The 27,866-nt window shown below is 41.2% G+C and overlaps 1 protein-coding gene and 1 long non-coding RNA gene across 2 annotated transcripts in view; one reads left to right on the forward strand and one right to left on the reverse strand.

The window, feature by feature from the left end:
* Positions 1 to 26,699, reverse strand: part of LOC311018974 — a 40,071-nt gene extending 13,372 nt beyond the window's left edge. Inside the window, exons 1-2 of the long non-coding RNA XR_014597768.1 lie at positions 26,611 to 26,699; positions 25,319 to 25,452 (exon numbers count right to left, since the gene is read on the reverse strand). This is a non-coding gene — a long non-coding RNA (uncharacterized lncRNA). The remainder of the gene's footprint in view (positions 1 to 25,318; positions 25,453 to 26,610) is intronic.
* Positions 1 to 27,866, forward strand: part of commd4 (COMM domain containing 4) — a 61,236-nt gene that overhangs the window by 1,014 nt on the left and 32,356 nt on the right. The window lies entirely within an intron of this gene.

Consider the following 27,866-nt stretch of genomic DNA (forward strand, 5'->3'; position numbering starts at 1 on the left):
CAGTCCATTTCTTCTTCACATTTGTTTGTTCTGCTTGTCTGGGCCACCTGTCCACTCTCACATGAATTAAATTGCGGGGATGTCACTCTGTGTTCTTTTAAATACAGATTAAAAGGCACTATTAAACCTTTCATTTTTCTGGTTGGGCCAGCTTCCTCCATCCAAAGCTAGACTGGTGATTTATGATGTTGCAGCATCTAACACACCAATCTGACGCCACAGCAGAGGAGTGCTTTGGCAACATCTGCAGAGATAGCAACTGTCAGAGTGCAGCGGTGATGATGAGCCTCTCCATCCAGCAGCAGGCAACTAGTTGCAGCGAAGCCCCCCTGGCGCTGTCCATGAGGCTGAGGAGAACAAAAGCATCAAAGCCGAAGCTCTCCTCCTCGCTCCCCTCGTACGGGGAGGGGCCGAGTGGGGAAGGGGGAGGCACCATGTGTACTTGATTCAATTAGGCAGTCTGTGAGGCCTCCCCTGGGAGCAGGCTGCAAAGGAAGGGGCTGCAGGCCTGTCTAACAAAGACGTTCAACCAACCCCTTTGCCCCTTCTGAATCCACCTCATTAGTCAGCCGAGTATGTGTTGATCATCTCAAACCATGTCTTCACCACACAACGGTATGAGGAGGAACACATCATCTTCTGACTGTCGAGCCGAGGCGAGGCAACATTTTTTTTTTCAATGCAGTGGTGAGTATTTTCACTGCAGAGACGAACCGAAGAGAACAAAGCACCGATTTTGTGCATACTGCACATTCTGTGTATATTTGTTTACTGTATTGCGTATAAATTATGTTTGCTTGTTAAAATGACTTTTCTGCAAAAGCAATTATATGCTTCCGTCTGTGTAATGAAGTCCAACCACTGCAACAAAATAGAAATTGACACAGGGATTCGGAACGAGAATAAACGAGCAGAAGAAATATCTCAGCCCAAGCTGTTGGCGAACATCAATACAAACCATATCACTCTGCAAACATCAGTCACGTCCACTATCTGACTCACGCCACTGAAAGTGTTGCATGTTTCAAAGATTCCTCTGCATCACAGAGACGAAACAGAGCATTTAGCTCTTTTGAATGTCAGACAGATAAATACGGTCCGGCGACACATTAGTATGCATTTTCCGTCCTGCCTTTGAAACGCAACAGATGTCTGTGTTTCTACATTTGCATGTTGTCAGAGTTGCTTAGAAGCAATGGTGGAAAAAGAGGGGAAAAAATGGAAACATCTGCTTGATCTGCTTTAATCAGTGCAACGCCGTATCTGTCAACACCGATCTGTTCTTAATATATTCAAGATCATTATACAGTAATGTGAAACATGGTGAGCTGGGGAAAAAAACATGTAAGTGCTTTCATTGATGGCACGGGAGTAGGTAATACCGGCCAGATACGAGGCTGAGTGTCTACTTGCTATACACAACGAAACTGCATCGTGAATTACATTTTTGATGGATCAGGTTTGTTCTCAACGAATCACAAATAAATAAAATATTCTCTGGAAATGAAGAGTACAGTTTAGTTCTATGAAAACATAATTTTGTAGGAGACATGGCTATTGTCATCACAGATTAATTAAAACAAAATCAAGCACTGGACCGGTCTGTTCAGTCACAACCATGTGCTCTCACCTACAGTCCCACCAACCTGCAGCCTGGCAGTCACACCTGCTGTGCTCTGGGACCACTTGGCTGTTTTAGCAATCATTGCCATCATAGGAACCAGAGATAATTACATAGCTTCCACCCACCAGGCTGGCCCGTGCTTCGCTAAAACCGTATTGCTCCAGTGCAGCAATAACACTTGTCTAAATGAATGCATGGCACTTTACTGCACAACTGACAGCGCCCATTTATTCCGCCGTCCAACTGGAAAGCAAAAACAAATTAATTTGGCACTTAAGACCCCCACCCCTGTGAATAATGTATCACCCTTCCCTCAAACCAAAACCCCCCATCCCCTAAATCACGACCATTATTCAATCCCCTTTTCATGATTCACAGTTTTAGGTAACGCAACCGTTAAGAGTCTTCCATCAAAGCCTTTTTACATTTATACAGAAAGAATCGCTGGTGTTTGATCTCAATCTGCTCTCATCAGGATTGCCATCAATCTTAAATAATTATTGCGTGTCTAAAATAAGCATTTATTCATGATCCCACCCTTAAATACAGCGGAAAATAATCATTTGTCAAACATGAAAAAAAGCAAGCAAATTCTACTGGTGCCCTGGACACAAATTAATTGATTTTTCAAAGATGAGTATATAAGAGCTTCATCTTTCCATTAGATCAGTTTTAGGTTTGTGGTGTATTTGTTTGCTCGCCACAGTCTCTTTGTTCACTGCACAGAGTCTAGTTTATGGTCTGGGCGTCATAATAACAGATCTCTAACAATTGTCACCCAGATCCCAGTAACACCTCTCCTCCTCCCCTCAGGGAGGACAGACGTTGGGCTTCACACTCTCTTGTGCCCCATTATATTTATGCAAATAAGACGAAAATCAGGGAATATCTGGGGGCATCTTTTCCTGTTAGCGCTAATTAGCAATGAATGTTATATTGTATACATTATGCATAAAGTCCCCCTCGATGCAGCTATATGTTGACCTTGAACACAATGCCAAGTTTTATTTGCAACACCAAGAAGGTTTGATTCGCTGCAGCCTATCAGAGTATAAAGTTACTCAGTCAAATTCTGTAACTATCTGTAGTTTTTGGCAATATGAAATTGAAGTGACAGTCTGGGGGAAGCCTTTTGAGAATTATTGTCTGGGAAAATAATACTTACGAGCATAACACACAAGAGAGCCATCCCAGCTGCAAAGAGATCTATTAATATCGTATGGCTACAGCCCGCCAATGATTCAGGCCTCATAAAGGAGCCAAGCAGCATGAGGGGGACGGACAGGGGTACCTAGGTGGCAAGACACTTCACATCAAAGATTGTCACTCTGCTCCCGAGAGCTAGTAAATGGTATTTCCAGAGATCCCATAAAAGGGGCAGTATTAAGATAATAATGTTGAAAAGCAATTATTAAAGAGCAATAAAGTATGTTTAGTACCCTCTCCAGGCAAGTGGTGCACGTATTTTTCTGAGTAACTGAGCTGAGGAGTGAGGCCTGTGGCCCTGCAGCTATCTGGGGGGCGGGGCTCCATGTAAAGAGAATGCAAGGTAAATTGACTCAGACATGAATATGATATATATAACTTTTATCTAGATAATATTAATAATAATAATAATATAATAATAAAATCTAATAATATTAAATATTTTTTTCCCGGATTTAAGAAGTATGTGTCCTACTATTTATTACAATTGAAAGTTTAATGCAGGGAAAATAGCTAACAGAGGGTGTTTGATTAGATTGGTTCAACATTTACAGTGTTGAGTGACTAATTTTCACTTGTATAAGTATATTTCTTTGAGGTAAAAATGTATCAAAGTGTTTGACATGTTGAGACATACGGACAGCTGAGTGTCCACACTTCTGCTGTAAACACTGTATATCGTATATACAACGATAAAGGAAACAGTTCAACAAGGAACACAAAGAAGGGCTGACAATACCGAGCAACACATTCTGTATTAAATAAATAAAGCTATATAAAAGTATTACAGAGTGAAGCAGAAGCAATTAAGCCCTTCACTCACCCTTCAGGGGAGCTTCTCCACCTTCCTCCCCTTCTGCCTCGTTCCTGACAGGAGCTTCCTGTATAACTCCTGGTGGAGGAGCCGTGAACGGGTTATCTGCATACATCACAAACACACAGAAAACACCGTAGAAACACTTGGCACTGCTGGAAGGATTCAGGGCACATTAAAAAACGGCCCTGATCAGAGCAACAGCTCCAGGAAACACGGCAGCACACTCTTGCTGCAGATAGTGAATCCTGTGGTTCGACACAAGCTGCGTCTCGGGGGAACCGACCCGTGAGACCTGCAGCAAACACAGAGGAGGAACATGGCAACACGAAAAGGCTCGAAGTGGCTTCAAGGAAAATCCTCAAAAAATGTTACCATTCTGAATCCGTCTTTAGTGTGCTGTGAATCTATATTAAGCACAGCATATCCCAGGGTTAATAATGAGCCTATGGGCAGCAATGAGAGGACATAATGATCAACAGTTGGCTCAGCGAGGCTGATCGCAGCAGGCAGTGCTGTTGTGGCATAGCTGGTGTGAGAGCGTGCCCAGCACCTGGCTGGCGCCCTGCGGGTAGCTGGCAGATGGTATTGACGTTGAGGTGTCACGATTAAGCCTTTCTGCCTGGGAGAGAACGCAAAGAAGGGGGGGTGCCTGCAGGTGAGGACAGGAGGCAGTGCCAAACAGAGGACTCCAATGGACTGGGCTCAAGTGGGGCTCTGAGGGTCACAACATGCCCCGGGCAGACAGATGTCTCAGCTCATTAGGGCTTATAAAGCAGGTCTGCATGCTCTACCAACTAAATTATTAATGTCTGCATCTTTCGGTCAGCTGTCTTGAACCTGTTTGCAATTTTTTTCTGGCGACATGCTATAGGCACGGCTCATGCTAAACACACACGGCAGTCTGCTTCGGTGCATCTATGCGTTCCGCCAGGCTGAGCTCTGTTTAGAAAGACACAGATATTGCCAAGAGTGTCATTTACACGCCGCCTGATGAGTGCTTATCCACGGGGACCTTTGGGCTTAAAATGTCATTGGCTGAGGCTCCTCGGAGCGCACACAAAAGGTCACCAGTGACACTGGCTCCAGAGCTCCTTATCGATTCCCAATCTACCACCATTATTCCTGACAATTACAGATGAAACGGCAATTCCAATCATGGAAATGTATTCAGTGTGAGGATGTATCTGGAATTGTAATGTTGTGCAAATACGTGTATAATTCAATCTAAGGTCATGGAGTCCCTTGTGTGCCGGTGGACACTAGAGCATTCATCCACTGTTGCATCTACATGTGTTGTCGTTTAATGATAATAATTGTACATAATATTTAACATGTCGATTCAAGACATATTTTGAATGTGAGGCGAGGTAAACATGGCACCTCACAAAATAACACAGGATAAAACAATCAAAGGTTGAGCCCACAGTAGCTCTCATCACTGGTAGTATTTAAATTACTTTGAAGGCACAATGTAAGTAAACAAAGTGGCACACATTTGTTATTTAGAACTGAAGTCATTTTCATATTTTATAGAGACAAAATATAAACAAACACAAACGTAGCTATGTGGCTGTATGGAGAGGCTGAGTACAAAGTGGCCTGTTGCCTGCCTGAGCACAGATGGTGGCAGAGCAGGATGTACCGACCTGTACATTTGCCCACAAGCACGTGCACCCCCACACACATGCATGCGCACACACACACACACACACACACACACACACACACACACACACACACACTTACAGAATAATCACATATGCATGGATGCATATGTAAATACTGCCCTCATACATACACACCCACACATAGGTGCTGATCAGACAAGTTAAGAGCTCATTTTACGGCACAGGAAGTAACTGCGGAGAGACAGATTGGCCATTTAAGAAGGCGTCACACATGTTTTACAAAGATCAGGAGTCAAAAACCCAAGATACTCTTAATTCTGAGATCAAAACTGTCTGTTTCCTTCTCTTTTTTTAACACAAGACATCCAGACATGTCGATCAAAGACTGACTGCGGTTCACAGAGACATCCAAGGCCAAGCAGGATAATTAGTGCACTGCCACGATCAATACTCGTCACGTGTGGGTTGACTGCAGAGGGGGAAAAAAAGCAATCTAAGGAACATTTGGAAGAGAACTGCTGGAGAAAGCAAAATCCAAACAGGCGGCATAAATTGCAAAGTGAAGAGATTCGCATCAGTGGGAGGGATTCCACTCATGTAATGAGTATGTACCGGGCGCAGGATGTCCTGCTTTTTAGATCCACATTAAAACCACTAATATTCATTATTTATATTCTAAACAGAAGGGGGACACAACATATTGATTACTAACAAAAGCTATTGAGAGATCCTCAGTGAGCAAGTGGTAAAGGCGGGAGACAAATGGCAAGGCGTAAAGACAGGAAGACGGATAGAAAGGTAGATGAATGAAGGCGAGGGTTCAGTCGATCGATTGGCAGAGGAAGAGTAGCGCTCCCTCGGGGGAGCGGGGCCTTTTTAGCAGCGTGCGAGAAGAGAAGCATGACATGTTTCCCTTTGGAGGCGCTGAGTATGTGAGGGAGGGTTATGCCATCGTGGCCAGGATGGAACGATGCATGAGAGGAGAATGTGTGGCCACGGCGCTCTGTGGCGTGACAGACGGTGATACCGAGTGAGCGCTCTGAGAGAGGAGAGGAAGGCACACTGGTTCTCCAGACTGCCCTGCCCGTGCTCTTTCAGTTACAGTCACCAAGAGACACAATGCCTGGGATTTGATCTGGAGGCTTTTTGATACATCATCCCGTCGTCTTTCTGGAAGTTCTTCAGGGGGAAACCCACTTAAAATAGGCCAAAAAGAGCGTAGAGCATACCTGAAGTTGGCCCTGTGCCAGCCAATCCTGTTGCTGGAATGAGCATGACGTCCTTAAAAATAAAATGACACAAAAAAAAATGTTAAATTACAACGTTATTATAAGGAACAATAATTAATTATTAGGAATTCTACTATTCAGAAATATTTTCGAGTTAATATAAAAAATGAAATGTTCAGCTGTTACTACTGGTTACGATACATATGCCATATACATTCAATTAGGTGACGGAAACATGGCTTCTGTGGAAATAGAAAATTGCTGCCGGATTTCCAGAATAATACGAGTTTGTAATGGCTTCCCCCACTCACAAAATGGCACGGATTGAAAACACGATGTGGGCGTCGACCACCATCCCTGCTGCAGATTAAGGTCCTGACACTCGGCTAGGAAATCCATTTGAGCGAACAAAATAAATAAAACATCAAGTTGCACCATTAGCACCTTGGCATACGCTTAAGTGTTACAAGGCCAGTAGGTGCAGGGGAGACGGAGACACAAAGGCTCCAAGCGTGTCCAGACTCACACGCAGAACCCAGTCTGAAAATGATATTGTAACGCCAGAGGCTCTATATAGAACTCTAGCCTCTCCCTTCATTCCCTATTATTATCAGAAATCAGGAAAGTGAGATAAGACAAACGTATTAATGTAAAAAAAAATAATAAACACCTAGTACAGAATATTGTAAAGGAAATCAATTACAATAACTAATCTCCTTTTCCTTTAGAGGTGATTGGAAGTACAGTATAACCCTTAAATAAATATAGTTAAACATTTAAAAAATAAATGCCTAATTGCTTTCTTGCTGAGAATTAAACAGGAAGATCGATTATCTGTACTTTCACTATATATGAAGCTACAGCTAGCTGCCGGTTAGCTTATTTTAGCATAATGGCTCTGTCCAGCAGTTCCTCTGAAGCTTGCTAATAAATAAGCTTTATCTCCCTTGTTTAAGCGGAACAAGGACATTTTTTTGTGCCAGATTATTTCTTGGGTGAGAGCAGTGACTTCCAGTCTTGTCGTCACTGTGAGGTTACCAGGCAACCTCCAGTACGTCACTATGACCAAGAAAAAGTTAGGCAAATACGGTTTTCTGTCTTTATGCTAAACTAAGCTAAACGGCTGCTTCATATTTAGCACCAGATTATCAATCCTTTAATGCAACAACAAAAAAATGTTTTGGATTCTCAAAATGTCAAATTATTCCTTTAATCAGCAGATTAAGTAAGGGGTTTCTTTCACAACATCACGCCCACAACTAATCACGCCCACATTTCCTTCACACGTTCCAGCATTTTAACCGGCAATGCACGGGACCGTTGTCCATTGTCTCTCTTAATTGATGTCAGAGCCCTCAGGTGCATTAGTGCATTACAGGATGTGTGCATGCTGGTGTGCATTTGCCCTCTGTCTGAGAAGCACCCGGCCTCGCCCACCAGCTGCACAATAAAGCCACAGCATATTGATTATACTGCTCATGGAGGCAGAATAAAAGCTGGGGGGATATTTTTCTGACTGGCCTATTTGAGTGATAGTAAGGGACAATACTGGCCACAGTGGGCAGAAGACCTACTGTAGAGCTCTTCATTGTCTGGAAGAGCGACTATAAGCAAGACTGATTTATTGAGCAGGAGAGAAAAGGGAGGTACAGCCCCCCCCCCCCCCCCCCCACGCTGTCCAATCTGCAAACATGGCACATCGCTGCTGGTCAGTTAAAGATATGCAGTATCACATGCAGGCCTTTAAAGTTATGCGATTCAATACTACCTGATGGCCAGAAGATCAATGGAAAGATTCAGCTAATATAAAATTCTCACTTTACTTATTAAGTTAGCATCTTTTTCATCCCGCTGGCACAGAGCGGCGCAAAAGGAAAAGTGAGATTGGATATCTTATCAGATATTCCAAGATCTAATTAAAGACAAATGTTTTGTCCACATCATAATTGCTGGAATCCAGAGCCCGTGAACCCCTCCTCGAGTCTCACTGGATATTAATCACCGCCAGAGGATATCATTCATTTATCAGCCCAATAGAGGGAAATGTGAGGATGATAGGAAAAATATAAATTAGCTCACGTTGGATGAGGAAAAGTGTTCTCGCTTCAAACCCAGTGAAGGTTGTAAATGTGAGTAGTAAAGTGAAAGAAACTGACACAATGTTGCACTTGGGCACAGCAATGTTACTGCCACAGTGGGGCAGTAGTCCATTAAGCTATGATTCAGTACTGTAGGAAGAAATGTCTTCAGCAGCAGCGTTCACTGCCTAATTCACCTGGAGAGAAGTAGCGTTGATGGTTAGTACGGCTAGCATCTAGAGCAAAAACTAGAACCAGAGGACTTTACAAACAGTGATTACAGCTCGGAGCTCTCAAGAGGGTCCTCCATTAACAACGCTGCACAAATCAATGTTTATGACCATCATAAAAAAACGGCAAACTAGAAAACCCCCAAAGCCCGATTCATCCATAAAATCTGTCCGTTACACAACATATTCAACCAGCTTCAAGCTGACTTAACCTGGAACCAGTCCTCTTGCCCTTCATCTCCCCACGTCCACTCCCCGGCATTTTTCTTATTCTTACCTTGATTCTGTAATTATATATAATAAGCATCTCATAAACAACATATACAAGATAAGATACTCGTGTTTGAAGCAGAATATAGAGGAGAGTAGGCTAAAGCTCTGTGGGTTAACAAGCAACTTGGTAAAACATGGAATATATGAAAAATGTTTTGGTTAACTCAAAATGTATTGAGGAACAAAAGAAGAGCATAGTAAAATGAGTCCTGCCCACATGAAAGAGTCATAAAGATTATCTCATAATACATCATTAAGGTACTTCACCCTGGGTGATTGTTCACTTTGATTTACTTCATCTATACTACATAGTAGCACAGTAAGAATACTATTCATTTAATTCCTCTCTGCCACCCTGGGTCAAGAAAAAACCTTGACAGATGTGTCAAATAAGTAAATACATCGATGGCCAGAAAGACATTTTAAAGTGTGTCTTTTTTTCATATCTAAAAGGTAATCCTAATGAAATCTTGATCTCAGTAACCTTAAATAAAGGATATCAGACAATCTACACAACATGTCACAACATCTACACATTTCTTTCCTTTCTGTAATATTTTGTCCCAAATATATTAAATCTCCCAATCACACATAGATAATATAAAACCTTTACCGAGCTGTATCAATTGCTGAGTACAGATATAACGGTTGATATTTGAAGGAAAGGCAATAGAGAATGTAATGGGATACGCATAGTTACACAGGAAAGGGTAAAGAAAGCATGGATTATTCATGTCTATTCCCACAGTGCAAACAGCTCCTTTCTGATGGATTGTGCCTGGGGCGCTCCTTCCTGCTCAATACCAACAGTCCCAGCCTCATGCTGCTCCACGCAGCCAGGATGATGAGCTCCTCCAGAATCACAGACGGGGCCAGCGGCTCTCATCTCCCCTCTATACGCGGGCATAACGACCGTGTGTGGTCTGAGGTGAGCCTAAATTTATACTAGGGATTCAGCAGGAGGGGAGTAGAGCGGAGAGGTAGCAGGAGACGAGTGCCGACGGCGTTTGACTGAGCTTATTTTAGTCCAACTGAAGGAGAGGAAGCAACACGAAGGGGTCATGAGGGTCTGTCATACCAATCGAGTGACAGGTGGAGGCGCAGGGAGGCGAGGTGGTGAAATGGATGCAAAAACATTGTCACCGACAGTAGAGTGCAGTAGCATGTATTGAACATAGTCCCCTGCATCACTTTGCTCCCGGACAGGCTCCAAATGGTAGCTGTCGAAGGGGTGTTAACGCAAGAACTAGGTGATGCTCCGACTGTCTGGCAGTAGCAGCATCGCGGCTAGAAAGATAGAAAGGCAAACATTTGAAATTGTATTGGTTTATATTTTCTGTTGCGTTAGTTTGTTGTCTGTTTGTGTCTATATTGGTAGGACACTCTGGAAAAAGAGATTTATAAGCTATAACCACAAATCCATTCGATGTCAGTCATTTAGATTTAATGCCATATAAGTAAAGAAAATAAAGGACAGAAATGTATAAACAAGTAATCCCCAGAAATGCAGCAACTCGGTAATTGAAACTACATACTGAACCATAAGTGAATACACCCATAACTGGGTTTAAAGGAAGCTCCTCTGGCTTCGATGATGTGCACAGTCTGCAGTGCTGTAATACGCTTTCCCTCTACTTGAGCTCTGAACTGGCGGTGAACCTGAGCTTTTTTTCCTCCTTCTATTTAAAAAAGAGGCCTATCTGTAGACAGCAGCAGTCAGTGCCAAATTTCTCTTGGCAGAGGATTTAAAAGACGTTCACTATAAAGAAATCCAACGCGATGTGGGTCAAATCTCAATAACAACCATTGCCTGAAGCCATCAACACCCCAGACAGCAAGTGATAGCGTAGACGGTCTGGCCTGCTGATGAGAAACTGAGTAATCCTGAGATTTCACACTTTTCAACGCATTCCATGCAATCTCCTAGCATTCAGCAGGTGCCGATGGACAGCAAATTAACTCCTCAAATGGTCAACTAACCGTTCAGAACACCTTAGCAACAGTTAGAATCCTTCACTCTGTGGACCTGGACGTCAACCCGTGACTTCGCCGTCCTCCAATGAGCTCGCTTCGCCGCAGAGGGGAGGAGGCAGCCATAGGCAGGGACTGGAACAAAGGGAAGAGGCTTCAGAAGCACTGCTGGACTATCAGTATTCCCTCCACATTCACTGCTATCACTCCCCACACTCATTGAGAACCCTATTTAGGCTGGTGTGTAATTATTCTGTCACTTAACAGGCACCATGCTCCGTGAATGCGCGGACCCATTTGCACGACAATTATCATCAAAATTCTGTTCCTGTGCCGGTGAGCACATCAAGGCAAAGACTTTTTTTTTTTACACATATGTACGTTTTGCTGCCCGATAAATCATAGAGGGAAACAGGTTGCCTTAACATTCAGAAAGAGGCCAGTCCAGCAACAGTTTCTCAACTGGAAATTAACGGTGTTCCTCAGCGGAAGAGAGACTTCCGAGACATGTACATCAATACGATGTTCTTCTCTTGATGTCTGGTTCAGTCAGTACTTGAAAGGTTAAAGCTCTACTGGTGAGAAGGAATCCACATTTCCCACAGACAGGAACATCACAGCACCTTAACAGAGCTCTGCTTTTCACTTTTTGTCAGTTGAAAATGAAAAATAACGAGAAGCATTAAATCCATGCTTGAAGAATAATACAACCTAAGACAATCACCTATGTATAACCTGCCATTCTGCCATCTATATACTGTTGCCACTTTATTTGCATTGTTTTTTACTTTCACTTTTCAATTTACCATGTTTAATATCTTGTTCAATATATTTGGTATATGTATATATATAAATGGTATATATATAAATGGTATTTTGTTTACTTATCTATTTATATATATTGTACTTTATTGTGCACTGCCTGGGAGTTTGACAACCACATTTCACCATACGTTCATGTATTACAACTAGTTTCATGCATCTTTGTTTATCAATAAAGACCAATCCTGCCTGTTTCTTCTCTACCTCACAGGATTAAAACACCCATTCATTTTTGAGCAGCATATCGGTGGGATTTTCTGACACTATGCATGACTTTTAGTGTGTCACTCACATACAATCCAGAAAACATCCCAATGAAATGATGCCACAGTAAGTTGGTGAACCTTGACCCAGACAGATCATGGTCCATGTTCCGAGCTCTTTGTACTGTGATGTACACAACCACGCAGCCATTACCCATTAACTGTTGTACTATTTGGCTGCTCACCGTCCCTGCAGGCCTGCAGCTCCTGGAGCTCAATGGAGAGTCTCTCCTCCCAGGATGAACTGTGTGTAGGCTGGTGGGTGCAACGGGTCACCTGCCTCCTCCTCCTCCTCCCACAGGATTCATCCACTTCACTCTGACTCTGAATGCAGAGATGCAAACATTTTCTGTGGAGATGATGAACACTCATAGGTTTTGCTTTGTTCTCATAAAGCAGGTCAGTTTTTCTTCAGAACTCTTCTGCTTAACTATATGTTACACAGCTGACGTTCACGTTGTTGTTGTTGTCTGAATAGTTGTTTTTCTTCAGGTCTGCACATGGACAACACAGTACAAGTTAGTATACATCATCACATAGATTACATACATACATTTGAAAACATGTTTAAAACAGCTTTATAAAAATGGATTCCTCTGAAGTGTATGTCCAAAAAATATTCCACTTACACGCTAACAAAAAATCTATATATTCTATCTATCAAACAACTCCTCAGTACAGCATATAAAATCATTTTCCCCTTCTGACCTGAGTCCGACCTGAGCTGATGTGAGCTTTTTTTTAAATTCCAGAGGAGGCAGAGGTCATTTACACTGAAATAACATTGTTATCTTTCGCAAGATGTTACAAAACACACTTTCACAGAAATCAGTCCAGCTCAAAATGCCTGACTAATCACATGAACAGCCCCTCCATCCTCCCAAACCTTTGAACAGGCTAATCAAATATTCTCCCTCTCCCCTCAGAGGCCTAATCCCTCTTAGCGAGGACGTAAGAAACGTGCCACCTGCTTCCAGTCGTACAGCTCAAGGCCTGACCGCCCTTGTGACACCACGCTGCCTGTAATCTCTTGAACAAATGCATAGCTTCATCTAGATGCCACTGCTGGATCTGGACTCGCCACAGCATACAAACACCATTTCTCAACAAACCCCACAATCCTTTGGACTGGCTTGCAGGCTGGGATTCTGGGATTTGAAACCCAGAATAGCCACTAGAATTGTTCATTGATATATTTCTGAGGACAAAGTCTGCAAGGGGAGGTAACATTTATGAGCAATCCTAAAATTAGGTTTTAATCTTTTTCAAATCCATCTTAAAACTATAGTCAGGTGCTCATTTACATTTAAACCGTTTTTGCTTCCTGTAATCGTTCCTCGTGTTCATACTGGCACTGGCCATAACGAGGTCTCTCCCAATGCACTTCAATGTAAGTGATGGGAGACGAAAGTCGTTCAGTGCAAAAAAAAAAAATGTATATGAAGCTAACATGATGCTAAAAATCAAGTAGATATCTTTCAAATTTATTGACTTCCAACATTTACTCTTTAGGTTACGATGCATTATGGTAACATTGTCTACATGGACACAAAAAAGGGAATGAACAGGAGCAATTATTACAGCAAGCAAAAGCTATTTTAATGTAAATATGTTCATGTTTCATATTGTATTAAAACTCACTTTAATCATATACAATATATTGGATGAAGCAGAACTGCCTTGAGTCCCTGGTCAGCAGTCGGAAAGCTATAAGTCCTAATTTATACGATACATATCTCCAGAGATGTGGAGGGAGTGACATGTGACTGCCACAGAGATTTTCCAAAGATTAACCATGTATGGGATTGCTGGCTACTGCAGTACTCATGGGCCCTCTTTTCAAGCAACATTTAAATGAATTTCATTTTCAAATCAGGTTTTCAAACCAAAATAATAACCAGCATCTGAAGTCAGGTATGTGAACCTTGAATGAGAATGCATGTGAAGAGTTTCCACCGTGTTCGTGTGACATGTATGTGAAATGTGTGAAAATACATTTTGTATGACGCATCAAACTACGCTGAATTGTACTTGACGTGATACATTCTCTAAATGTAAAAACACATCACGGCGCTGTCATCTTCCACAAACGGCCCACACAAGATTTTCAGGATCAAATCAGACCAAGCTGAGATCCGAGTGGAATGAAAAAGTAGAGCAGAGTTTAGTTGGATCTTCATATCAAAGTTGCCTTTAAATTTGCTGTTCAGTCAGTAGCCCTTTCAGGATAACATGGGTTGTTTAAACAAGACCGGAGATGTCAGGCTGCATTAGCATCCAGGCATACTCTGCACCCAGAGGATTCAGCGGTGCCGGGAAAATCAGTCATTAAATTTGCAAGCGCTCTGCAGAGCTCCACTGTCTGCTTATGGGATGAGGGACAGCACTTTATGGATAGGATGCATTTACCACAGATCAGGTTTGGATTTCTGATTCACCCTACAGATAAAAGGTCGGCTGACACACAGGCCCAGGAAGCTTCTGGGGAAGATGAGCAAAATCTTTTTATTTCTGAATTTTGAAAGGGATCGTGTGCCGTCTTTGAACAGCAGTGCCCATTCAATATTTACAGAATATTAATAAGACACCAGCTACCAAAAACGACCGGGCTAAAAATACACAATATCCTGCCTGTAGTTCATGCTTGGAATAAGAGGTGTTCACATTATTATACTGTAGGCTTTGCTTACATGTATATGAAATGTGCATTTACATTTAAAAACTCATATCATATAGTCTTTTTTTTTTTTTTTTTTACAAAATCATTCAATGAAAATCACTCCCACTCTAATGCAATACTATTCTGCCATAAAGCCCATTTTCATGATGTCTATAATGTTCAGTTTTTTGTACACCGTCATCAGTGTTCATTCAATTATATGATGCAGTACGGGACTGCATTTTATTCAGAGGTGTTTCTAATATTCAGCCCAGTCGTCTATGTAAATACGCAGGACAGAAATTACACGTCTCAATATTTGATGTAGTCCAGTACCTTTGACTATGACCCCATTATAAAACATATAATTTAACATTGAAAACTTCATAAAACGTAGAATTTATAGCAGAGCTGTTGTGTTGAATCGCATTATTGTTGTATTAACGATAATAATTACTATCATTATTGCATCTAAAAATGTGGACAGCATGATGAAACTATTGTTTCTAGGATTTTAAAAACATTTATAATATTTGCTCACTAAATCATGTGCGATGTACGACATCATAGAAAAAGCTGTTTTTATGCCATAAAAAAAAGATGACTGCAAAACAAATTACTCTTTATGAATCTCTTCAAGTTTAGTGTTGTGGCAGCAATTATTCGAGGGATTCGGAATTCACAATTGTAGTTCTGTCATCATCGTTTTTGTTTGCCGGTGTGATGCGTGGCACTCTGCTGGCTTCGGCAGCAAAACATCGACTTTTTGTTTACACCTCTTTTTCTTCTATTGTAAACAAAGGATTTCTTGTTGTTTCTCATTTCACGTGCCCTTCCCCCATCTACCTTTTGTCTCTGAAAGCCTTGGTTTGTTGTTAGAAGCCTTCAATTGGAGCCTGCCCCCTCTCCTGCCTCAAAGCCGGTCGTGGATGAAAAATTTATGACTGTATGCCTTGAAAACCTCCATTTGAAGTGCTGCTGTTGCACTGATGCTGCCCCCACTGATGGCGACTGTGTCTGCCGCCTTCATTTGACCCGCGCTTTGCCTCACAGTGGGAGTTCTAATCAGGGAGAGACGGTGGGAGAATGTGCATGGATTTACACTCCTTCAGTGGTGTTCACTAATCAAGGGTTTCTTTTTGCCTGTGCGCAATAATAACACACTGATTAGCTGCTTTTAAAAGCCATTGAATGTAAACTCCCTCCCACACACTCAGTACAGCGACATATTGTTGTAGTTTTCTGGATAATATCATACAAGAGAGAGAAAAAAAACCATATTGTTTCTTTTTATTTTTAGACACCAGCGATGTTGCACCTGATACCCTTAACTCTAAAGAATCACCTGCTGGATGCTGTGGTTTCAGATGGAGATAAATTAGTGAGGATGAATGCAGTATGCAAAATCTGGAGGTCCCCTAGTGCTCCCACATTCTGCTGAAGTCTTACACTCAATACGCGATAAATCCGATTTCATGGATTCAAGCCAATGCAATAAACCTAGCTATACACGCTTTGCGCACACAGCACCAAGGCTTCCATCGTTAACATAAAGGCCACTCATACAACCACTAACTAACAAAACTAAAAAGTGCACACACTCGCTCCTCTCTCTCTAACCTGACGCACGCATGTTGCTTTACAACCTTTAACCACGATGTTGGAGCAGAAAATAAATCCACTGCTTGAGGTTTTACGGAGTAACAGTCTCAACTACACAACATCTGCGTTGCAGACCGTTTGTGACATCGCCAGCTGTGGAAGGCCTTGCAAGAAACATCTGGGCATTCATTGGCAATATACAATAAGAGGATTTTTCTGTACACACATATTACCAAAATTGAATAATTAATACTATTAGGTACAATTTCAAAATATGTTTCAATGATAAAGGAAAGTCACAAATCATGTTTAAATAGGGGGGTTAAAGTAACAATCAAGGTGTATTGTGTAATGCTTCAGGTACGACACTCACATTATATCCAAAAGCTGTGTACCATGTCATTAAATCATCCAGCAGGGAAGGCTTTAACCTGTAAAATGAAACAGATGTTTCACACATCCCTTTGGAGAAAACAATAAAAACAACATGCTAGTGAATGATTAACACCATATTAGCATATTAACCACTTTTGACAAAACAACCCATTTTAAATATTTCAATATAGTAAAAAAAGGAACTCCTACGTGAGATGAGAAGAAGATAAAATGGTTAGGTTGCCTTCAAATTTGAGCCACATAATAAACAGCATGCAGTACATAGAAAATATCAATAATTTAGATTTGACTAACACTTGACAAAGAATTCATGTGCTCAAAGACCTTGACAAAGCCTTCTCTCATGCACCAAGTCACAATGGTTCCTAAGCAACAGGTAATTTCACAACACATACTGCTGTACGTGCAGCAGCAGCAGCAGCAGCAGCTTTTCATAGCAGGGCTTCAAGACAATTTAAAGTCACATCTGATGGCAACCTTGAGCCACTCCATACTATTCATGCACCGCTGTTCAAAGGTGGTGGTGAAGTCACACTTGTCACTGGAATAATTAGTTGAGTACAATGAAGCACAATGAAGCAGCATTCATCTTCAGCTGTGAGGTCTCGTCAGCACCACATGAAGCAAGATTCCCCCGCATAACCTGCGGTAACCAGGCTCTGGTTTCTGGGTTTAAAATGAAAACCAACCCATCACAAGGTGGTGGTGGGTGGTGCATGTATACAGAATGTGGACTTACAGTTTGATTTGACATCCATAATGGCATCGTCACAGTGACAGTACAGATTAATACAGAATCATCATTCATGAATAGCCATTTCAAAATCAAAGAATATGTCTAGTTATCAATCGGAGCATATTAGAACTTAGCAATATACACCTGTATGTGTACTGTTTATATTCATTCATACACTAAAATGTATTTATTCATACTTCATACTATTTTCTGCCCACCAGTACAGTATGTAGCTGTTATGCAGTGAAATTCTTCCCTTATCCTTACCCTCGCCTCAAATGATTTTGTTTTGGGGATTTAAAGACAAAAAAGCTGTGCGGCTGCAGTCAGTCTCATGCGACTCCAGACTAGTCAATATTTCGCAGCATTTTATAAGGAGGCAGAAAGATAGTGGACAGGGAAAAAAAGCAGGTAGGAAGTACAAAGAGTAGATATGAAGGCTAACTCCTATTTGCCCGTTTCTGACCCAGAGCAATAACATATCAACAGAGGCTTTCAGGGATTCTAGCTGTCAATCAACAAGATACTCAGTACAGAGGGACAGTCAATACTGGAAAACAAACACTGTGCTTCCATTTTCTGAGATACTATGTTGGAATCAGTCTGTTACACAGGTATACAGGAGACACAAGTGCAGATAACAGACAATTGATCAGTGTCATGACTCATGCAGCGCAAATGCAAATAACTGCAGAGCATATTTGCATGTGTCGTCGTTAGCAGCCTGACAACAGTATGTGAGTGATGATGTGAGATATTAAACTGGCCAGTAGCATGTGTACAACCGTCAACCTGCCTGACAAATGATAGGGATAATGAGCTACAAAAACAAATTCAACATAGGGAAACTCAAGCACAGATTTGGATTATTATGGGAACATTAATTGCACACTGGATGTGAAAAAAAGAAATCACTCTCAATAAATCACTCTTCTTGTTATGCATCTTGTTTTTTTTTTGTTTGAAAAAAGGTTACATGCAATGACAAATACCCAATGGGGCAGATTATATTTCCAGTCTCAGAGATCCACCTTTCAGTGAAAACACAAAATGGTACACGGCCTCATACTACAAAAAAAAAGATGTTATATCAATGCTAGAACAAAGCAAACAGCCGAAGGCATGTTACATCTAAATGTTGCTGCCTACTAAATAAAAGGAGGAGTCTCACTGTGCTGCACACCTCCTGTTCTCCAGAGGCAGACATTCCCAGCAGGTATGCGGCAGATCTTTTGTCAGGATCATGGAACACTTTGAAAAATAATGACGCTCTACAGATGTTCCTTTATCTTCTGTGCATATCATTGGATAAAAGGGAGATGGTGAACAGTGTGAAATTCATAAATCACGGTCTCTCAAATGTGCAAAATACACAAAGAAATTCATTCATTCAGTCATTTCTGGTGTCATTTGACAAAAGAAATTAATATAATTATCCTTTACTGGACATGAACACCAGCCTTCATTATTCAAATTGAAATAAATGCATCCACTTTTATACTTCACTACAATAGCAATGCTTCTGAATTGACTGCACCTTTGGGGTCTGTTAAGCAAACCAGCCCTGAAGTGTTACTTTCCTTCCCCCATATGCACGTCACCTCCCATCTACTCACTGGGGCACATACATGCAAATGACAATCTGCTGCCGCACTAATTAAGGTCCAGGTCACGTGAAAGAGAGCTGTGTGACTCCTTCAGCTCAAAGAGGCCTTTTTATGATCCAATCACACTGTGAGCAGCCTATTGAGAAATGTTATAAAACGTGTGTCATAAATCATCGTTGAAGCAGCATTTCAGAGCCTTGCAATTACAAAAAGTAAAAAAAAAAGAAGAAAGAAGAAGAAGCAAAATGATGTATTCTGCCCTGCCCATAGCATGCCCACAGGGGGGTTTCCTTACCGGCTTATCGCCAAACCTCTACGGGAAACGTGAGTCAGTTCTCTGCGGGTGTCATCCAGGGAATCAATACCATGATGTCACCGTGGCAGCAGGTGGATATCAAAACCAATACTGATAATACATCAGGGAAACCATAATAAGGAATCCAGTAACATAATACTCGTCAGATGTTCCCAAAAGTGCATAAAAACACTACAGCTAAATGAAAGCAATATTTATTTCTTCTATGTGGATAATTCAATAGTGCACTCTAGACTGAGCTGCATGACTAACATCACATATAACATCACTAGCAGCAAATTACAGAGCAGGTTGGAAGAAACAGCACAGCGAGTACAAACACAGGAGCTGACATACGTTGCTTTGACAATCAACTCATGTCTTCAAGAATCAGCGCTCCCTTTTATCATCTGATCCTGAATCTGAAACGAATCAGTTCAGATTATCTGAAAGCCATTTCAAGTCTAACACTTCAACCAAGCTCTACAGCAAATGTTCCAGTTCAAGCATTACACAACATTGTATTTGATAAATTACACAAGCTTTTTTTTCTTTTTTCTCATGTCAGACCCCGTTTACCTAAACCTTATTTATGGCTGCCGGCATTCCTCCTTTAATGTTGGATGAATACATGTGTCTTTGTTCGAGAGGTGACATGTGGAGAGCAGCCTTTTGCTAATGGAGTCTGCCGTGAGTGATCTCTGCAGGAGACGTAGGTGTTGTGATGACACCACAGTCTCTATGGGACGTCGGCTTCAGAGAACACCCAGATTCTCAGTCGCCCGGCCATTTGTACCGAACTGACTTTTACAAATCATCCCGCGGACCACTTCTCTGTCTTCAAAGCGATCACTGCAATCCATTAACAGAGACGTAGTGATGGGATTTGGGGTTTGAAACTCCAGATGAAACTCCTCATTGTACAAATTAATGTATAATAAACACCTTTCTGTTTTACTTAACTGTGATAAAGGCATTTACACCATCAAGCATTCCTTATCTCTTTTCTGTCATAATTTGTCAAGCCTTGTGTAACCAGACGCGTATCTCTGTTCTCAGAAAACAACTGCTTGAGGTGTGTTTCTAAAGCAGCAACAACTGCTTTAGAAACACACCTCAAGAAAACGCTTTATGACTGTGGGTCAAAATCCCTCCACCGACAGGAGACCAGAACCTACACTGATAAAGACCATCTTCGCTCTGCTGGAATCATTTTTCTGTTATGAAAGGAAAACAGATCTGATTGCCTCTGATCCCAATGGAAGCAATGTGATCCTTGCTATTGATCCAGTTCAGCAATAACCTCAGACTCCATAAAATAAATAAGGACTCTATGTTGAGCAGACACATATAATATTAATATTTCACAATACATGTCGCCTGACGAAGGAGCTGTACTTAAATCCATGTTTTCAAAATTGTCAAGACTCATGCATATCCAGTACATCCAGCGTCCTTAGAAATATCCTGGCAGACATTTTCTGTCTGTGTCTTTTGTGCATAGCAGGATATTCCCCACAGCTGTTGATGTCTGCGAAAAGCTCTGGATTCAGCCTCATTCCAGCAGAGACATGTGAAAGTCAAGCATCTCTGAATACACAGTGAGACGCGTCTGCAGCTTTAGACTATGAATACATTATTCATCAGAAAAATCTAACGCTTGCAGACTGGGAGGCATTCTCTCTTATGAAAACTGGACAAAGTCAGGCCCCGTGGCACAAATGATGCTCTGCCTAAAAGGTTTCCAAAATAACCAGACATTGGATTTACAAACCCATGGAAGCCTCTTAAGGACGCTTTGATTCTAGCTGTGGAAAATACACAAAACTGTCAATGCTTTGCACTCAATGTTGTTGTTGTTAAATGATTATACTTTTTAAACACAGTGTTGATCAGGATCCTGAAATAAAGATACGTTTCCAATTTAAACAGCACACTTGACGTAAGACACAGCAGGCAGAAGTTCCATTGTATTTATAAGTTAAGAATTTAATAAAACATACTATTCATCAAGAAAAACCACACGCGCACGCACACACACACACACACACACACACACACACACACACACACACACACACACACACACACACACACACACACACACACACACACACACACACACACACGTCTGTGCTCAGAGAATCAAACCTAAAAAAAAAAAAAAACCGAATCAGTATTTTTTCTTCACCCTCAATTTGCTCTTTTGAGACAATTTGGCAAATCTCTCATTTTGATAGCAATTATGTTAGGCAAGCTGGGGTGAATTTTCAATTCATGATTAAAAACTCTGAGATGTGACAAATGCAAATCCCTCATCAGACTGACAAGTTGCTTCGACGGGGAAATCCATATTCATAGCACGTTTTGAGATAAATTGTTTGTCTGCATAATTTCCCTGCAAACTGATCACGGTGCCTTTTTTCATTTCCTTATTCCTGTGAGACATTTGATTTGTTTCTCTGTTTTAAGAGCCAGGTTTAAAAGCTACATGGAGCCAATTGCCTTTTTCCTAACACTTAAGTAATGCAATCTTTAAAAAGGTATAATATGCAACAATTTCTGAAAAAACAATGTCTGGACTGATACAAAAACAATCCTTCTTTATCCTCACGGCCCACTGGAAGTGCGTGGCAGTGTCTGTATCTGCAGAGAGCTGAACTATGCTTGTATTTTCCCTGTTTTTCTTATATTGGATGCTGTGTTTACAACATGATGCATGTGATTACATATTATACCTTTTAAAGAGCAAAGTACAAAATACAAACAAACACAGGAAATCATGTTCCTGATTCCAGAAAAAAATCCAAAAGGTCATGAAAACATATCAATATGATTTCACTTTCTGAACTCCGTTTTCTAGGTGATAAGACAAGACAGCAAAACATCTGAAATTCAACTGCAAAGCAATAATCCACCGCACACATGACCGACATCGACAAAGCCTTTAAATATATGCTCACACAGGCCACGCAAACACACACACACACACACACACACACACACACACACAGAATGACAAAATAGAGGCCATTGCAAGGACATCATCTATCACGCTGACACACACAACACCCTTACTAAAACAGACATCACACACACACATGCAATCTAAAGAGCAATAAATACTTGATATTAATAATATCCTGTTTGATTTACAAACTCTGTTCCATCCCCTTTATCTCACTACAACACAAAATACAGGACCATAAACAAAGCTATATGCGTGTAAATCTGATACAGTCTAAAACAACAGCCCTGCAATAAATCCTTTGGTGACACTGTGTTCTGATTCAGATTAATTTGTAATCTCCTCGCATTATTAGGAAATATTTAGTACACCACTTTTACACATTCAACAGCAACCTTAAAGGTGTACCTAATAAACTGACAAGTGCACATATACACAAGTAAGATCTTTAGTTTCCTCAGTAAAAACATTGAATGTAAACTGTCATTTGAGATGAACACATAATAAAAATCGAATCGGATTCTCGAGCGCGTGCGTTTGCCAAGGTGTTCTCCAAACGGTTCTATAAAGAACATTATTACACTGCATCTCAGGCGTGACCCTGCCTCCGCGCCATAAATTCAAGCCGCTTGTCAGGCGGTCGCTGCAGGAACGTGACAGACAGAGCACTGCACACCGGCGTGTCTGAGTGATCATGACCACTTTAATAACTATCAGCAAGATTTGTACTTGTCACAGGCTCCTTAGATATAACATCCCATTCTCAGGGCTCATAAGCTGGGATATAAATCTCTCCCTCCCTAGCCCACAATAACAGCAATATATCAAAACAGAAACGACCTGTAAGATGGAAATTGATTTTTTTTTCCTTTAGCTTTAGGTTCAACCTTACATGTCCGAATGCAATACGAAAGATTATCTACAGATAATTACCACGTTTTTTGTCAAACTTCTAATTACCATAAGAAGACGTTTAAATTGTGTATTTTTTGGTTCCAACTGAAAATGTTGATACTCATTATTTGTTCAATGGCTTTGTTTAGCTAGCTAGCTGAGCTTTTTTTGGAAAAGGGGGTCTATGATGAGTTCCAGTCAGTAGCGCACCACAGAAGTAGACAGCACATCTCCTAGCAACACTGGCCCTCAGACATCAGTCAACTGCTGTCATGGAAACACCCTCCTGGGGCTTGAACTTAAGACACCGTTAATACAAATATGTCCAAAAACAGTTTAATCCTCTTTTGAATTAATTCATAGTTGCAGCATCATTCCTCAAACAAAAAGTGACAAGAATAAAAATTTCCATTCACCTTTAAAACACCACCACTGTGATTTTTCTGTGAAAATGTACTATTAAATATAAATGTCATACTATTCCACCTCAACCAAACTGTATACAACAATGTGAACGGTACACATGGACTCATTGCATTTAGCTACAGCCGCATGTCCACGTGTGTATGATTAATTAAACATTATAATGTAAATCCAAGCTTTTTTTAACCAAAGAGTTGGATGGGATGTGCTGGAATACCCACGGATTTAATTCTTTCTCAAATTTACAATTAGCCGAGCCAATTCAACTTCATTACACCTGTCAACAGAGATAAGCAGTATGTTCATGTCTGCTCAAATGTAAATGTTTTTCAGCCTCGAACACAAGCAAATCCAATTATGTTCTAATTGAGTGTTACAAGGCTCATTGATTTTGACAGAGGCAGTGTAGCAGACTGAGCCGGGGAGAAATAGCCTCAGTAATTAGCCCCCTGCACCCAGGAGGCCTTCGGCAGGCATGATTTAATATTGAGGTAATATTTCTCAATATTACTCAATTTAAATCGACTTTGCCAAAAATGAAATGCCGGAATTCAAGGCAGACGCAATTTGATTTGTTTGCTTCATCAGAGGCATCTTAAATCAAATCTAGACTGTGTTGGAAAAACTGTAGAAATAAAACAATGTATATTATAGAATGTAATTCATTCTCTGTATGAGGAGAGCTGTGATAGCAGAATACTAACTCAGTTGCAGAGTCAGCTAGTTAATAATTGTGATGGTGTGCTTTCCCTCACATGATTTCTTTGCTTCCTCAAGACTTATTTTGAGTCCGAAAACCTAATTACTGGGAAACGGCAGTCGGGGGCGGATGTAATCGCTTGCTTTTATAGGAAGGTCATCTTTGGCTGGCGTGTGGAGGGAAAAAGCCGGGACTCTTTAGAATGCATAAAAAGCTTGTACTTGAGATTGGCCAGTGGCAGGAAGCTAGACAAGAGAAGAATAACAAACAGCTCTTGAATTCAGCATAATGGACACACATTTACCGGCTATGTGAGCCCCGAAGGTAAAACACAAATTATGTTGTTCATATGAACATGAACAGAATCTAATTTCTGAGACCAATAAAGACATTCTCTGTCCCTGCAATATCATCACTAATGAGGCAGTGAAAAAACAGCGGAGTCATGTGGCTAAATTGCATTTGTGAAGAGCATATTTGTGCACAGAACGAATTATGCCAAAACCCGAAGAAGCTTATATTAGTATCATAACTTCTCCACTTATACGTGGGGCTGGATTTGTGGGGATGATATTTCCTGCTTGGTCTGAAGAACACCAGAGAAATAAGGTATATGAATGTATATGAAAACATCAGATCTGGTCTAGGTGATTCATAAAGGGACATGGTGCACACCGGCTGCCCTCAGGGCATCAACAGAAAGGCCACAGTGAAGCCACAATGTGCTTTAGCATCAACCTTTTGATCTGAGCCTCTTACAAGCAGAGCCGCTGCATTCAGGATAACATCAGGGTTCTTGTTCTTACACATCCACAGCAACACATTCAATTATTCTTGAAATGACGAATGGTAGAAAGGTGAAGACGAATCAGATTTTTGTGATCATGCAAACCTTACCTGGTCTGTGCAGGTAAGGTATTCAGCGCTTCATCACTAGGTTGCACAGTCAGTGTGTTCCAGCAATGGATGCCTTGGTTGAACTTCACAGACACCACATCAGCCTCCTTCCCCGCAGTGTTTTGACAAAGCTTCTGTAAAAATCAGAAATATGTGTCAGAATACACAGTAACTGTGTGTTACGTTGATGCAATATGGCAGGAACGATCTCCTCTTTGGCCTGACACATCAAAACACATCAAAAACAACACAAAACAGAAGATCGTTACAAAGATCAGACTGTCGCCTTTACATAACATTAACACAAAGCTAAAACTTTAAAAGCTTAACATTTCATCCAGAAACAGACAACACCTTTAACTGTTTGCTTGTAATTTCACTAAATTGGAGAGTTGAGTTCACCCTAAAATCAAAAGTATGTTTCCTCTTACCTGAACGGGACATGAGGATTACTGTTGATTTTTCGAATGTTTTTTTTTTGAGCACCACAAACAAAATGACACATAATCCCATTATAGTGGAAAAGGGCAGTTATCTCTACGGCCGATATCTCCAAAACAGCACTACATGAGGACACATTTCTTTTTACATTTTAGGGGTGAACGGTTCCTTTAATCACCATTTCGGCAAACTGTCAGTCTTAAGCTTGACCTCTATGTGTTTCACAACAACTTTTCCTCAAGTTTGCATGTAGCAGCAGGTTTATGATAAGAGACAGGTCAAAGTCCCAAACACACGATGCATGAGAGGTGTCCAGAGAAAGGAAAAGGTCCTCTCCAGGTTGTTGTTTTGTTTATGTGAGTATTGAACTTCTCCGACGTGCCTACATGGTGGAAAGTGATGAAGAAGGCTCGAGTCATTTGAAGCCCTCCAAGCCCAAAGAGCACAAGGTTAAGACGAGGTAAGAAGCTGGTTTCTAACTTTATTGTAGGCTGGGCCTCAGCGTGGACATGTTTGAGTGAATTAAAGTGTTAAACTACAGGCCAGGTAATGCACAAAATGCAGCCTATTCTTTTTTTCTTTTCTTTTTGGCGCTTGATAAAAGCGGTTGTTGGTGCCAGCAGTCCTGCTTTGACATTAATCCATCTTTCACGCCCACCTGGCGGCGCAGCACACCTGCAGGCGGTCGGTAAGTAGCCTAGCATCTCCCAGTGCACACAAGTGATTAGCATGCGTCGCTCGTATTTAACGCACAATACGACTCTTCCGTCCGAGAAGTGCAGGTCGATTCACACGTGAGGAGTTGCTCACATTCTCCAGCACACAGGTGAAACGGAGACTTTATTAGTTACCTGTCGTGGCTCTCGAGCTGAAAGTCTCTTTGTTGTCAGGACATCAGGCTCAACTTCAAAGGCGAGAAATGCGTCTATGAGGTCTGTGTGAAACTCAATCCAGAGGATCCAGCGGCCCCTCCGCCGTCAACACACGCATGCTCAGATGTGTGGGAAGCAGGACAACAATATATAATGTGTCGCCTCTTCTTTGATGTAATAATAAAAGTGTGATATAATTGGATCTCATAGGAGGGATGCTTTCCACGTTGAACACAGAAAACACATTTTGGGTTCTTCAGAGTTAGAATGAGAAGCATCTTTCCTAAATGGACAGACAGCACTATGGAGAGGTGGGCTAAGAACTATTAAAGGTACAGCCAGAATTTTTAATTTTCTTATTCATGCATTATATCTGTATAGTTTAGCATCTTTCACTAATTCAGTTTGTTTTTACAAGGCTCATGCTTGATGAGTTTCCAACCAATGGGCTTTCGAGCAGACTTCCTAAACCTGATGCAAGTGAGCTGTCCGGCTCAATCAAACCGTGGCTCTCTGTGATGTAATTATAACTGTTCAAAGCATTCTTTGTTCAGTGACCCCTTTATTTGCTGGGCTGCCGTTTCTTCGGGGCACATTTGAATTGGTGGCTTACTATGCTTGAGAAACGGTGTTTTCTCAGGAGTGTTAGCGGGGACTTTTTGTTGCTTTTTTAAGATGTGTGACTATAATCCCGGCATAATGAGCGTATGCTGACATGGAGGCAGTGTTGCAAAACTGACTTAGTTTCAACCGGCTGCAGCTGAATGCAGGAATAGATCACTGCTGACATGTTGCACAAGATATTTGTTAATGTAACATGCATAAATGTGAATGGGTGAGTGTAACTTGTTGCAGAAAGAAAATCATTTGAGCTAGGGTGTTGCCACGACCCTTGACCTCAGCTTGTTTTTGTAACAAACATGCTTGTGCTTCACTTACGTTGGAGGCACAATGTGATCATTTTGCCACTGATCATCTTTATACTGGTGCTGCTGCCATGTATTCTCTTGAATTCGATAAGAAACACCTGCTGCTCAATCGGATCCAACCTGGTGGGATGAGATGTCCCAGCTCACACTGTCATAGACAAACTCATATAATGTTATTCAGTTCTTAAGCAAAAAAAAAAAACGTTTAAAAACTTTTTAAAGGTTGAAATTATAGCACATTTGCCCTTTTTGCTTTGCAAAAAAAAAAAAAAGCTTCAATGAAATTCCTTTCCTCGGGGCAGTGTG

This window comes from Eutrigla gurnardus (assembly GCF_963514095.1).
Source record: "Eutrigla gurnardus genome assembly, chromosome: 9".
Lineage (NCBI taxonomy): Eukaryota > Metazoa > Chordata > Actinopteri > Perciformes > Triglidae > Eutrigla > Eutrigla gurnardus.